At 34.2% G+C, this 13,587-nt stretch overlaps 1 long non-coding RNA gene across 1 annotated transcript in view; it reads right to left on the reverse strand.

Moving 5' to 3' along the window:
- LOC134760899 (uncharacterized) overlaps positions 1-13,587 on the reverse strand; it is a 266,329-nt gene that overhangs the window by 33,203 nt on the left and 219,539 nt on the right. The window contains exon 2 of the long non-coding RNA XR_010138965.1: positions 1,092-1,159. This is a non-coding gene — a long non-coding RNA (uncharacterized LOC134760899). The remainder of the gene's footprint in view (positions 1-1,091; positions 1,160-13,587) is intronic.

A 13,587-nucleotide genomic window follows, 5' to 3' on the forward strand; every position in this document is an offset into this window, starting at 1 on the left:
ACATGATTAGCTATTTCTAAGTTCACATTTGGGTAAAAAGACAAAAATAAGATAAAGAGCTCCATAAACTCTAAGATACTATATAGGTGAAAATTGTAGTCACTGTTATTGTTTTTGACACGTTTACTGGTCAAAGACCATATCTATGCAATCTTTTTCCCTACCTCACTCCTGAGAACAAAACAGGTTCCATATAGAATTTTAATACTTACACACTGCAGTATGTTTTTATTGGATTGGCTGTGTTTAACTATGTTAATCGCTCTATACCCTGAGGCACAAGCACCTAATTTATTTTAAGAAATACTTAAGCATAAGTAATAGGTATGTAGTCACAATAATAAAAATCAAATTAGTAAATTTAATAAATTGACATACGCTTTAAATTAAAATATATGGGCATGTTACTTATAAAAAAAGTAACACAAATGATAAATCCTTGAGGCGATGGATACCCCATTTACCCTGATGTGATTATTACACATTGCATGCCTATATCAAAATATCTCATATACTCCATAAATATATACACCTACTATGCACCCATAACATTTAAAAATTAAAAAAGGAAAGGATTTTATATTTCATGTGATTAATATTTAGATTCTATTCTTGAGTCCTGCATAGTGTGACTAAGTTCATCTGTTAATGGTCAACTGTTCTATTACAGAAGATATCCCTGTTAGTGACTAATTATTGCACTGACCACATGTAGTAATTGGTTTAGCATTTCAAACACTTGGGGAAAAAAGCTTGTTTTTTGTTATAGCACTCTCACAGGACGTAGCATTTCCCTCGTTCAGTCTAATTTTCAGGTTATTTCAAATTACAACTTTATAGAAGTATATCCTATGTCTGGCGTCAGAGACGGTCAGCCAATCATTTTGCAGTAATAGTTTCTTGGCATGTTTTTTGGTCACAAAGGATATTTGTTTCATGTGAGTTTAAATGAAATAAAACAACTTCAAGGTCTAGAGTGCAGGTTTCTTTCCATAATACAGCATGAGACACTGGTCTGATTCATGCTAAAGGAAGTTGGTGGCTGTACCTACCAGGGACCATAAGAAATATGTGCTGTAGGACAAACTTACCTATACATTAGTGCCACGTAGTACTGTACATCTATATCACCATCACCCAGGAAGAACAACTGGAAACTCTGAGGGTGGAAAAGGAAAAAGGGACAGAGAATTGTGTCTTAATATAGAACAATAACACAGAAAGTAGTAAGATTATATAGATAGTTGTTTTGGTCACCTTAGGTCACTTACAACGACCTCATATACATGTCTGTAACTATGTCAGAAGAAAAATAAGAATTGCACTACAGCCACGAAGAACAAAAAACATAATTTTCCCTATTCACAATGCTTTTGAGTAGTGCTGTATCCCCAGGCTTCCCTGTTTTATTTATTTATTTATTTATTTTTGCAAGGCTGAATAAGTTTTTCCTAACAGCAGCAGGTTTTTTCATGAACCACTAGATGCTATATTGTGGGCAGCTTCTTATAACTACCCAGGTCATACAGGGCTAGCTGTGTGCTGGGTCAACAAGCAAGGTTATGTTCAGCTCAGTGAGTAGCTAGATGGTAGTGTCATAAATCAGGAGTTCTGGGGCTTTCTGCTAGAGTCAATATGATCTCTTGCAACTGAGGTCTATTCCCATTCAGATACAGACTAAACTGTGATAAGTCACAGATCCCCAAAATATCACGAGAACTTTACAAACAGTCTCTCATTTCTAACCTCATTTTCTGGTAGAGTTTTCTTTGAACTCTTTTCTCATTACTAAAGTAAGGACTTTTAAATTGGAAAACAGTCAATACTTTGGATCCTGGGGTGTACTTGGGAGGCTGAGAAAATTCATAATATGTGTTTTAAAATTTTTCTGAACCTTTTCTACCCCAAGATCCTTTACTTAAAAGAAGGTAATCCCTCCAAAAATAAGCTACCTACTCATAGTATCCTTTCAGCTTAATCAAATGGTGTAATTTTGAAATATTCAACAAATAAATGATGGCTACTATTTTTGAGTATACTATCACAGTTGGCTAGGACTGTGTCATCAACAAATCCCAGCCTCATCTCTTCTTCTAATTTTCCAAGTAGTACTTTTCTTTGGAAATTAAGATCAGAGTTAAAAGAGGTCTAGAAAGCGACACAGTTCACCCAACATTTGTATATGAGAACACCTTAGACATTTTTTGGTGTTTGGAAACTCTAACACTTAGAAAACATTAGTAAGGGAGTGGTGGCATAAATTCATTACAAGCACACTTTACTCTTACTATGTTTCTACTGGATATAGTCTTCGAAAAATATAAATATAGTTTTTTTATAAATACAAAACTCACTCTTCACACAGATTAGCAAGTACTATAGTTTTGATTCAGCAAGTTTTATATTTCAGTAGAGAGAAGCCATCACAGGTAAAGTTTCATCTGCCTCACAACACTAAGAAATCTTGCAAGATGACACAAAAGTAAAATAGAAACTCTATCTTAATGCTTTCTGGCTTGAATGTGTATGCATCTTTCTTTCTCTATAAAGAATGTCATCTTACTTATGTGTTGCTCCAAATTGTGTCTTTGTAATTTCCTTATACACATGACAAAACTTATCACCATCTGTTGGACCTAGAGGACACATCAAAAACTGAAGAATATGTGAATACACTTATAAAAGTACATCAAAATATACATGTATATGGATGTTCATTGCAGTATTATTCATAATGGTAAGCCATCTAAATATTTATCAACAGTGGAATCATTAAATAAATTATGATATTTATACTTTGTTATGCTTTGGATCTATGTCTCACCAAATCTCATGTTGAATTGTAGTCCCCAGTATTAGAGGTGGGGCCTGCTGGGAGGTGGCTGGATCATGAGGGTGAACTTCTCATGAATGGTTTAGGACTACTCTCTTGGTGCTGTTCTTGTGAGATCAGTTTGTAAAGTAAAATGATAAGCAGCTATTAAATGCAAATATATGTATATACTGATATAGAACAATTCTCAAGATAATTTTGATACCTTGTGCAATGTGAAAATCAGTCTGCAAAATGCTATATTTAGTTTTGAAAAAAGTTAAAAAATATTATATACACAAAATTTTCTCACCATATGTTTGTATTGCTTTAAAAAATAATTCTATCTGAATAGACTTTTCTCAAAAGAAAGCATACAATTGGCCAACAAATATATGGAAAAATGCTCAACATCACTAGTCATCAAGGAAAACGTAAATCAAAACCACAATGAGATATCATCTCACCCCAGTTAGAATGTCTATATCCAAAAAGATTAAAAAATAACAAATGCTGGGAAGGATGTAGAGGAGGAAACTCATATACTGTTGGTGGGAATGCGAATTAGCACAGGCAACATGGATAAGAGCAGAAAGAGTCCTCAAAAAATTAAAAATAGAACTACTATATGATCCAGCAATCCCATTACTGGATATTTATCCAAAGGCAAAGAAAACAATGTATCAAAGAGATACCTATACCCCCATGTTTATTGCAGCATTATTCCCAATAACCAGAATATGGAATCAACCTAAGTGTCTAACAATGGGTGAATGGATAAAGAAAATTTGGTATATGTACATAATAGAATACTACTCAGCCATAAATAGAATGAAATCCTGTCATTCTCAGCAACCTGTATGAGCCCAGAGGACATTATGTTAAGTGAAATAAGTAAGGCACAGAAAGATAAATAGCACATGTTTTCACTCATATGTAGAAGCTAAAAAAGTTGATCTCATAGAGTAGAATTATGGTTGCTAGAGGCTTGGAAAGAGAGAAGGAGGGAGAAAAGGCAGACATTGGTTAATGGATACAAAATAAGAAATAAATTCTAGCTTTGGATAACACTGTAGGGTGGCTAGGTAAACTATAATTTACTGTATTTTTTCAAAACCCTAGAAGAGAGGATTTTGAATGATATATGCTTTAAAAGTGATAAAGGTTTGAGGTAATTGTTATTCTAATTACCCTGATTCGATCATTACACATTGTATATGTGTATCAAAATATCACACTGTACCCCATAAATGTGTACAATTATGAATTATTTATTAATCATGTGTCAATTAAAAATAAATAAATGACACTATATTAAGATGAGCTATATGGGTAATTAAATTATAAAGTGTTTTTATTTGCAATTTTATACTTTAAAAATAACATTAATAACCGATATTTTAAAATACATTAACAGTCACTGAGGAGTCCCACTAGGCCAGAAATCCAGTGTACCAGATTATAGGGATTTCCTTTTAGGAAACTTGAATGTATCTGCAAGTCATAAACAGTTGAATACATTTCCTGGATTTTCTGAACAAGTCCCAGAAAGACTCCTTCAGCAGTTTCTAAAGGCTAGCTGTTAGTGGGTAGAAAAGATGATGGTGCAGATCTCATCCTGACTCAGCACATGCTAAGAGCTAAACTGTCTGTCAAAAGGAATTCTTTATAGAATAAAATTTAAAAGCTGAGACTTAAAGTGTATACTAATGACCTGGTAATTGTCTTAATGACTTTTCAATGAAGTGTGAAATTCTCTGTTAACATGTCAACAGAGTGTGAAATATTTTACAAGCATGGCTTTATTATAAAACTGTGTACCTGCTGTGTAGTCTACTAGTAATCCTTGTTGCTTATCCAGTAAATATTTCTGCTTATATTCTGAGCACTTAGCCAATTAACATTTATATTGGCTGGTAATCTTTTTTCCATTTTTTCATTTGACTGTTTGTACTGTTTGTCTATTTGTTAAATCTAGGGACCAGAGAAGACTCTCCTAGTTTTCTTTGATGACAAATATCTCACTTGGGTCACTCCAAGAGAAAAAACTAGTTTCAGGTACAGAAAAATTAAAATGCTTAACCAAGTTATCCAGTAATGATATTGAGATAATAAATCAGACTTCCTGACCTCCATTCTTGCACACATATCATGACTTCATTCTAGATATCATAGGATAAAGCAAAATTAATAAGTAAAACAAAAAATGCACATTTTATTTTTATATTAGGCAATTAAAACATGAAAAAAATTGAATAAATGATATAACTATTATTTGCTGCCCCATTGTCAGGATTTTGCATGATACTTCTTTAGTAAATGGGATTTTAGCAGAAGTGACAACATGCAAGTTGACAGCAGATCTTTTACATGCAATCATATTGTTTGACTTTCTCTCCCCTGCCCTCCACTATGAGACTAGCATGTCCAAGACAGGAGCTATTTTTCAGCTGGTGTTCTAGAAAGAAAAGACACAAGGAGCATAGATTCAAACACTCATAGACTGGCAAAAGAGAAATAAATATTTTGTGCTGTAAGACACTGAAATTTGGGGGTGTGGTTAACTCCAGAAAAAGCTAAAAGACATACTTGCTTACTATTGTTTTAGATGGTCAAAGTTTACTTAGTTTTATGCCTGTGTTTATTATTCCCTTATAACTGTTTCTTTGATACTTGTCTTTTCTTCTGGGATCACTTTCCTTCATAAAGAGAAGCCCGTAGAAGTTCCTTTAGTGAAAAACTTATTAGTAAACTTCAAAGTTTATGTTTGTTGGAATATACCTCTATTCTGCTATAATGTTTTAGAGATTCTTTTGCTTAGGTATAAAATTCTAAGTCGACAGTTATATATTGTCTTGACTCTTGACTCTTTTTTTTTTTTTTTTTTTTACAAAAGAAAGAGTTTTAATGGATTTACAGTTCCACATGGCTGAGGAAACTTCACAATCATAGTGGAAGGAAAGGAGGAGCAAGTCATGACTTACATGGATGGCAGCAGGCAAAGAGAGAGAGCTTGTGCAAGGGAAGCTCTCTCTCTTTTTAAAACCATCAGATCTTGTGAGATTTATTCACTATCATGAGAACATCATGAGAAAGACCCACCCCCATTGTTCAATTACCTCCTACTGAGTCCCTCCCATGACACGTGGGAATTGTGGGAGTTCCAATTCAAGATGAGATTTGGGTGGGGACACAGCCAAACCATATCACTTTAGTATAATAATAGTGTTATCACTTTACTTGATATGGTCACAGTTTTTATTTTTCTCATTGTGATTAGTGTGTTACATTTTTTTATCCTGGTTACTAAGTTGTATTGAATAATAAATATAAATTTACAAAAATGAAGTCTCAGTACTATGACTTGAATATTATCCAGGTAGATGTCATTAATCAAACATTTACTATGTTCTTAAAAGAAACCACACAGTATTCTAGGCTCTAGGCATTAAAATGTTGAATTGGACTAGCATTCTTTTTGTTGTTGTTGTTGTTGTTTTTTTTGTTTTTGTTTTTTTTTTTATATTTGTTGTGTTTATTTTTTTTTCCTATATTCATCATTTCTTCTTTTTATTATTATTATTATTATTATTATTATTATACTTTAGGTTTTATGGTACATGTGCGCAATGTGCAGGTAAGTTACATATGTATACATGTGCCATGCTAGTGCACTGCACCCACCAACTCGTCATCTAGCATTAGGTATATCTCTCAATGCTATCCCTCCCCCCCTCCCCCCACCCCACAACAGTCCCCGAAGTGTGATGTTCCCCTTCCTGTGTCCATGTGTTCTCATTGTTCAATTCCCACCTATGAGGGAGAATATGCGGTGTTTGGTTTTTTGTTCTTGCGATAGTTTACTGAGAATGATGATTTCCAATTTCATCCATGTCCCTACAAAGGACATGAACTCATCATTTTTTATGGCTGCATAGTATTCCATGGTGTATATGTGCCACATTTTCTTAATCCAGTCTATCATTGTTGGACATTTGGGTTGGTTCCAAGTCTTTGCTATTGTGAATAATGCTGCAATAAACATACGTGTGCATGTGTCTTTATAGCAGCATGATTTATAGTCCTTTGGGTATATACCCAGTAATGGGATGGCTGGGTCGAATGGAATTTCTAGTTCTAGATCCCTGAGGAATCGCCACACTGACTTCCACAAGGGTTGAACTAGTTTACAATCCCACCAACACTGTAAAAGTGTTCCTATTTCTCCACATCCTCTCCAGCACCTGTTGTTTCCTGACTTTTGAATGATTGCCATTCTAACTGGTGTGAGATGGTATCTCATTGTGGTTTTGATTTGCATTTCTCTGATGGCCAGTGATGGTGAGCATTTTTTCATGTGTTTTTTGGCTGCATAAATGTCCTCTTTTGAGAAGTGTCTGTTCATGTCCTTCGCCCACTTTTTGATGGGGTTGTTTGTTTTTTTCTTGTAAATTTGTTGGAGTTCATTGTAGATTCTGGATATTAGCCCTTTGTCAAATGAGTAGGTTGCGAAAATTTTCTCCCATTTTGTAGGTTGCCTGTTCACTCTGATGGTAGTTTCTTTTGCTGTGCAGAAGCTCTTGAGTTTAATTAGATCCCATTTGTCAATTTTGGCTTTTGTTGCCATTGCTTTTGGTGTTTTAGACATGAAGTCCTTGCCCATGCCTATGTCCTGAATGGTAATGCCTAGGTTTTCTTCTAGGGTTTTTATGGTTTCAGGTCTAACATTTAAGTCTTTAATCCATCTTGAATTGATTTTTGTATAAGGTGTAAGGAAGGGATCCAGTTTCAGCTTTCTACATATGGCTAGCCAGTTTTCCCAGCACCATTTATTAAATAGGGAATCCTTTCGGGAAAGATCCAAAATTGACACCCTAACATCACAATTAAAAGAACTAGAAAAGCAAGAGCAAACACATTCAAAAGCTAGCAGAAGGCAAGAAATAACTAAAATCAGAGCAGAACTGAAGGAAATAGAGACACAAAAAACCCTTCAAAAAATAAATGAATCCAGGAGCTGGTTTTTTGAAAGGATCAACAAAATTGATAGACCGCTAGCAAGATTAATAAAGAAAAAAAGAGAGAAGAATCAAATAGATGCAATAAAAAATGATAAAGGGGATATCACCACCAATCCCACAGAAATACAAACTACCATCAGAGAATATTACAAACACCTCTATGCAAATAAACTAGAAAATCTAGAAGAAATGGATAAATTCCTCAACACATACACCCTCCCAAGACTAAACCAGGAAGAAGTTGAATCTCTGAATAGACCAATAACAGGAGCTGAAATTGTGGCAATAATCAATAGCTTACCAACCAAAAAAAGTCCAGGACCAGACGGGTTCACAGCCGAATTCTACCAGAGGTACAAGGATGAGCTGGTACCATTCCTTCTGAAACTATTCCAATCAATAGAAAAAGAGGGAATCCTCCCTAACTCATTTTATGAGGCCAGCATCATCCTGATACCAAAGCCTGGCAGAGACACAACAAAAAAAGAGAATTTTAGACCAATATCCTTGATGAACATTGATGCAAAAATCCTCAATAAAATACTGGCAAACAGAATCCAGCAGCACATCAAAAAGCTTATCCACCATGATCAAGTGGGCTTCATCCCTGGGATGCAAGGCTGGTTCAATATACGCAAATCAATCAATGTAATCCAGCATATAAACAGAACCAAAGACAAAAACCACATGATTATCTCAATAGATGCAGAAAAGGCCTTTGACAAAATTCAACAACCCTTCATGCTAAAAACTCTCAATAAATTAGGAATTGATGGGACGTATCTCAAAATAATAAGAGCTATTTATGACAAACCCACAGCCAATATCATACTGAATGGGCAAAAACTGGAAGCATTCCCTTTGAAAACTGGCACAAGACAGGGATGCCCTCTCTCACCACTTCTATTCAACATAGTGTTGGAAGTTCTGGCCAGGGCAATTAGGCAGGAGAAGGAAATAAAGGGTATTCAATTAGGAAAAGAGGAAGTCAAATTGTCCCTGTTTGCAGATGACATGATAGTATATCTAGAAAACCCCATTGTCTCAGCCCAAAATCTCCTTAAGCTGATAAGCAACTTCAGCAAAGTCTCAGGATACAAAATCAATGTGCAAAAATCACAAGCATTCTTATATGTCAATAACAGACAGACAGAGAGCCAAATCATGAGTGAACTCCCATTCACAATTGCTTCAAAGAGAATAAAATACCTAGGAATCCAACTTACAAGGGATGTGAAAGACCTCTTCAAGGAGAACTACAAACCACTGCTCAAGGAAATAAAAGAGGATACAAACAAATGGAAGAACATTCCATGCTCATGGGTAGGAAGAATCAATATCATGAAAATGGCCATCCTTCCCAAGGTAATTTACAGATTCAATGCCATCCCCATCAAGCTACCAATGACTTTCTTCACAGAATTGGAAAAAACTACTTTAAAGTTCATATGGAACCAAAAAATAGCCCGCATCGCCAAGTCAATCCTAAGCCAAAAGAACAAAGCTGGAGGCATCACACTACCTGACTTCAAACTATACTACAAGGCTACAGTAACCAAAACAGCATGGTACTGGTACCAAAACAGAGATATAGATCAATGGAACAGAACAGAGCCGTCAGAAATAATGCCACATATCTACAAGTATCTGATCTTTGACAAACCTGACTCTTGACTCTTTAGATATTATTTCACTGCTTTCTGGCTTACAGTGCTGCTATCGAGAAGTCATCTGACAATCTTATTGTCCTTTTTTTTTTTTTTTTTTTTTTGCCTCCCTGGCTTCTTTATTGTTTTCCTTAGAATCCTAAAATTTTAGTATCAATTGTCAAATTGTGGATTTGTTTTCATTTATCCTTCTTGGAATCCATTAGCCTTTTGAGACATTGAAACTGAAGAGTCACATTTCTTATCAATTCTAAAAAATGGTCAATTATTTTTCCAATATTGCCTTTCCCCAACTTCTCTATTATCTTTATCTGTTTCTCAAATTAGATGTGTATTGAATCTTCTCACTCTAGCATTTATGACCCTTAACCTCTCTTTCATATTTCCATCATTTTTTCTATCTACTGCATTGTCTCATGATTTTCATATCTAATCTGCAGCTTTTTTATTGTGTCTGTGCCTAATCAGTGATTTAACTAGTTCATTGAATTTCTAATTTCATATGTACGTATATACATGGGTATATTTCTGGAGTCCTATCTGGTTCTTCAAATCTGCATAGCCATTTTTTTAAAGTCACCTACTCCTTTGTTGTACGTTTAATACTTCCTTTTATTTCTTTAAAAATAATAAGCGGATGTATTGTTTATTCTACATATGTTAACTTCAATAGATGCAGTTTTTCTAAATCTGCATGACATGATTTATTTCATCAAGTTCTTTTTAAATTTATTTTTTATATTTATAGATTTACAGGGAACAAGTGCAGTTTTGTTACATGGATACATTGCATAGTGGTGAAGTCTGGGCCTTTAATGTACCCATCACTTGAATAGTGAATATTGTACCCAATAGATAAATTTTCAACCCTTACACCCCTCCCTCGTTCCCATGTTTTGGAGTCTCTAATGTCCATTATTTTACTCTGTATTTTCATGTATACCCATTGTTTATCTCCCATGTACAAGTGAGAGCATGCACATTTTAACCCAAATTATATTTCCAGAAATCAGAAGCTCCAGAGACAAATCTTGCTCCACTGCTTCCTTTCCTCTCTAAATTTGTATTTTCTCATTTTTTTCTAGCCTTAACTGATTTAGCTTACTTTCTGACCCATTCAACCATGTGTTTACAAATGAATTTTATCTGCCTTCCATAAATTTTAGATGTTCTACACCAAGAGTCTTCCCTGTGTATCTGATATGCCATATTTAGAGAATCAAAAGACTTAACAATAACATTTGTTTTAATATTAAAAATTTCTATATTCCTGAGTTAAACCTCACTTACTCAGGATATGTTTTTAAATATATTAATGGAGCTAGATTACTAATATTTTACTAAAAGGTCTGCATCTGTTTTCATAAACTAGATTGGTCTCATTTTGGCTTTTATCTGTAGGTTATAATAGTTTCATAAATGAGTTGTAAAATGTTCCTTCTTTTTTTACATGCTTTAAAACAATGTTCAAAAGATAAGAATTAAATGTTCATTAAAACTTTGGTAGGCCTCGAGGGTTTTCTTTGGGGAGTTTCTGATGACTCTCATGGATTCACTGAGTTCTTATTTTTTTCTTGATTTGGTTTCAAAATATTAAATATTCTATACATTTGTACATTTTGTGTATATTTTCAAATAAACTGGCAAAAACTTCACATAGTATTATCTTCTTATTTTAAACATCTGTGATTTATTTATACCTATGCTTCTTAATTATTTTTATACTGTTCTTCAGTGACTTCTCTTTTTTCTTCATCAATATTTCAAAATGTCTAATTTATTACTATTTTCAAATATACAGTTTTATTTTGCTCATTCTCTTTTTTATTTGTATTAATCACATTATAAATTATCGTTCTTTCTTTTATCACTTTAGTCCTTTTCCTTTGAGTTTATTTTCATATTGTTTTTCTAACTTCTTGAATTGCATGATTAATTCTCTGTATTAAAACTTACTTTCTGTTGCATACACTTAACGTTATCCACTCCCTTTTGAGCACAATTTTAATTTCCACAAAGTTAGATGTGAAGTATTTTTATTGTTTTAAAATTACATTTTTCTTATTCCTTATATGATATTTCCTTTGACCCATGAATTATTTAGAAGTGTTTTCAAATGAATAACAGTAAGTTGGTCATATTCTTATTTTTTATTTCAAATGTAAGTGCATTATGGTGAGAGAATATATTTGTTGTGCGTTGAGACTTGATTTATAGCCTAATATTTGGTCAATATTTATAAAAGTTCCATGTGTGTTTGAAAATAATGTATTTTCCGAATTGTTGGATCTAGGATTATATGTATATTCATTAAATAAAATTCTTTAAAATGTGGTTAAGATTTGGTCGATTCAATGTTTTTAAAATACTTGATCATTCAGTTAGGGAAGAACATTACAATATTTCATGATGGTAATGGATTTGTCAATTTCTCCTTGTAACTTTGTCATAATTTTAAAAATATATGAAGCTATATGTTTATTTGCATTTATATATTCCAAAGTTATGGTATCAGCTACACATAAATCCAGAACTATTACATCTTCGAGCAGAATGTGACCATCTGTCATTATGTAATAATCTTTTTTATCTCTAATAATTATTCCATATAGTCTATTTTATTTTATACTAATATAGTTACATCAAATGTATTTTTTAGTGTATGCCTGATACACCTTTTCCATCCATTTGTTTTCAACCTTTCCACATTTTTTATTATTATTATTATTATTATACCTTAGGTTTTATGGTACATGTGCGCAATGTGCAGGTAAGTTACATGTGTATACATGTGCCATGCTGGTGCGCTGCACCCACCAACTCGTCATCTAGCATTAGGTATACCTCCCAATGCTAGCCCTCCCCCCCCCCCACCCCACAACAGTCCCCGAAGTGTGATGTTCCCCTTCCTGTGTCCATGTGTTCTCATTGTTCAATTCCCACCTATGAGGGAGAATATGCGGTGTTTGGTTTTTTGTTCTTGCGATAGTTTACTGAGAATGATGATTTCCAATTTTATCCATGTCCCTACAAAGGACGTGAACTCATCATTTTTTATGGCTGCATAGTATTCCATGGTGTACATGTGCCACATTTTCTTAATCCAGTCTATCATTGTTGGACATTTGGGTTGGTTCCAAGTCTTTGCTATTGTGAATAATGCCGCAATAAACATAACGTGTGCATGTGTCTTTATAGCAGCATGATTTATAGTCCTTTGGGTATATACCCAGTAATGGGATGGCTGGGTCGAATGGAATTTCTAGTTCTAGATCCCTGAGGAATCGCCACACCGACTTCCACAAGGGTTGAACTAGTTTACAGTCCCACCAACAGTGTAAAAGTATTCCTATTTCTCCACATCCTCTCCAGCACCTGTTGTTTCCTGACTTTTTAATGATTGCCATTCTAACTGGCGTGAGATGGTATCTCATTGTGGTTTTGATTTGCATTTCTCTGATGGCCAGTGATGGTGAGCATTTTTCCATGTGTCTTTTGGCTGCATAAATGTCTTCTTTTGAGAAGTGTCTGTTCATGTCCTTTGCCCACTTTTTGATGGGGTTGTTTGTTTTTTTCTTGTAAATTTGTTTGAGTTCATTGTAGATTCTGGATATTAGCCCTTTGTCAGATGAGTAGGTTGTGAAAATTTTCTCCCATTTTGTAGGTTGCCTGTTCACTCTGATAGTAGTTTCTTTTGCTGTGCAGAAGCTCTTTAGTTTAATTAGATCCCATTTGTCAATTTTGGCTTTTGTTGCCATTGCTTTTGGTGTTTTAGACATGAAGTCCTTGCCCATGCCTATGTCCTGAGTGGTAATGCCTAGGTTTTCTTCTAGGGTTTTTATGGTTTTAGGTCTAACGTTTGTCTTTAATCCATCTTGAACTGATTTTTGTATAAGGTGTAAGGAAGGGATCCAGTTTCAGCTTTCTACATATGGCTAGCCAGTTTTCCCAGCACCATTTATTAAATAGGGAATCCTTTCCCCATTTCTTGTTTTTGTCAGGTTTGTCAAAGATCAGATAGTTGTAGATATGTGGCGTTATTTCTGACGGCTCTATTATGTTCCATTGATCAATATCTCTGTTTTGG

The sequence above is a fragment of the Pongo abelii genome, chromosome X, assembly GCF_028885655.2.
Source record: "Pongo abelii isolate AG06213 chromosome X, NHGRI_mPonAbe1-v2.0_pri, whole genome shotgun sequence".
Classification (NCBI taxonomy): Eukaryota; Metazoa; Chordata; class Mammalia; order Primates; family Hominidae; genus Pongo; species Pongo abelii.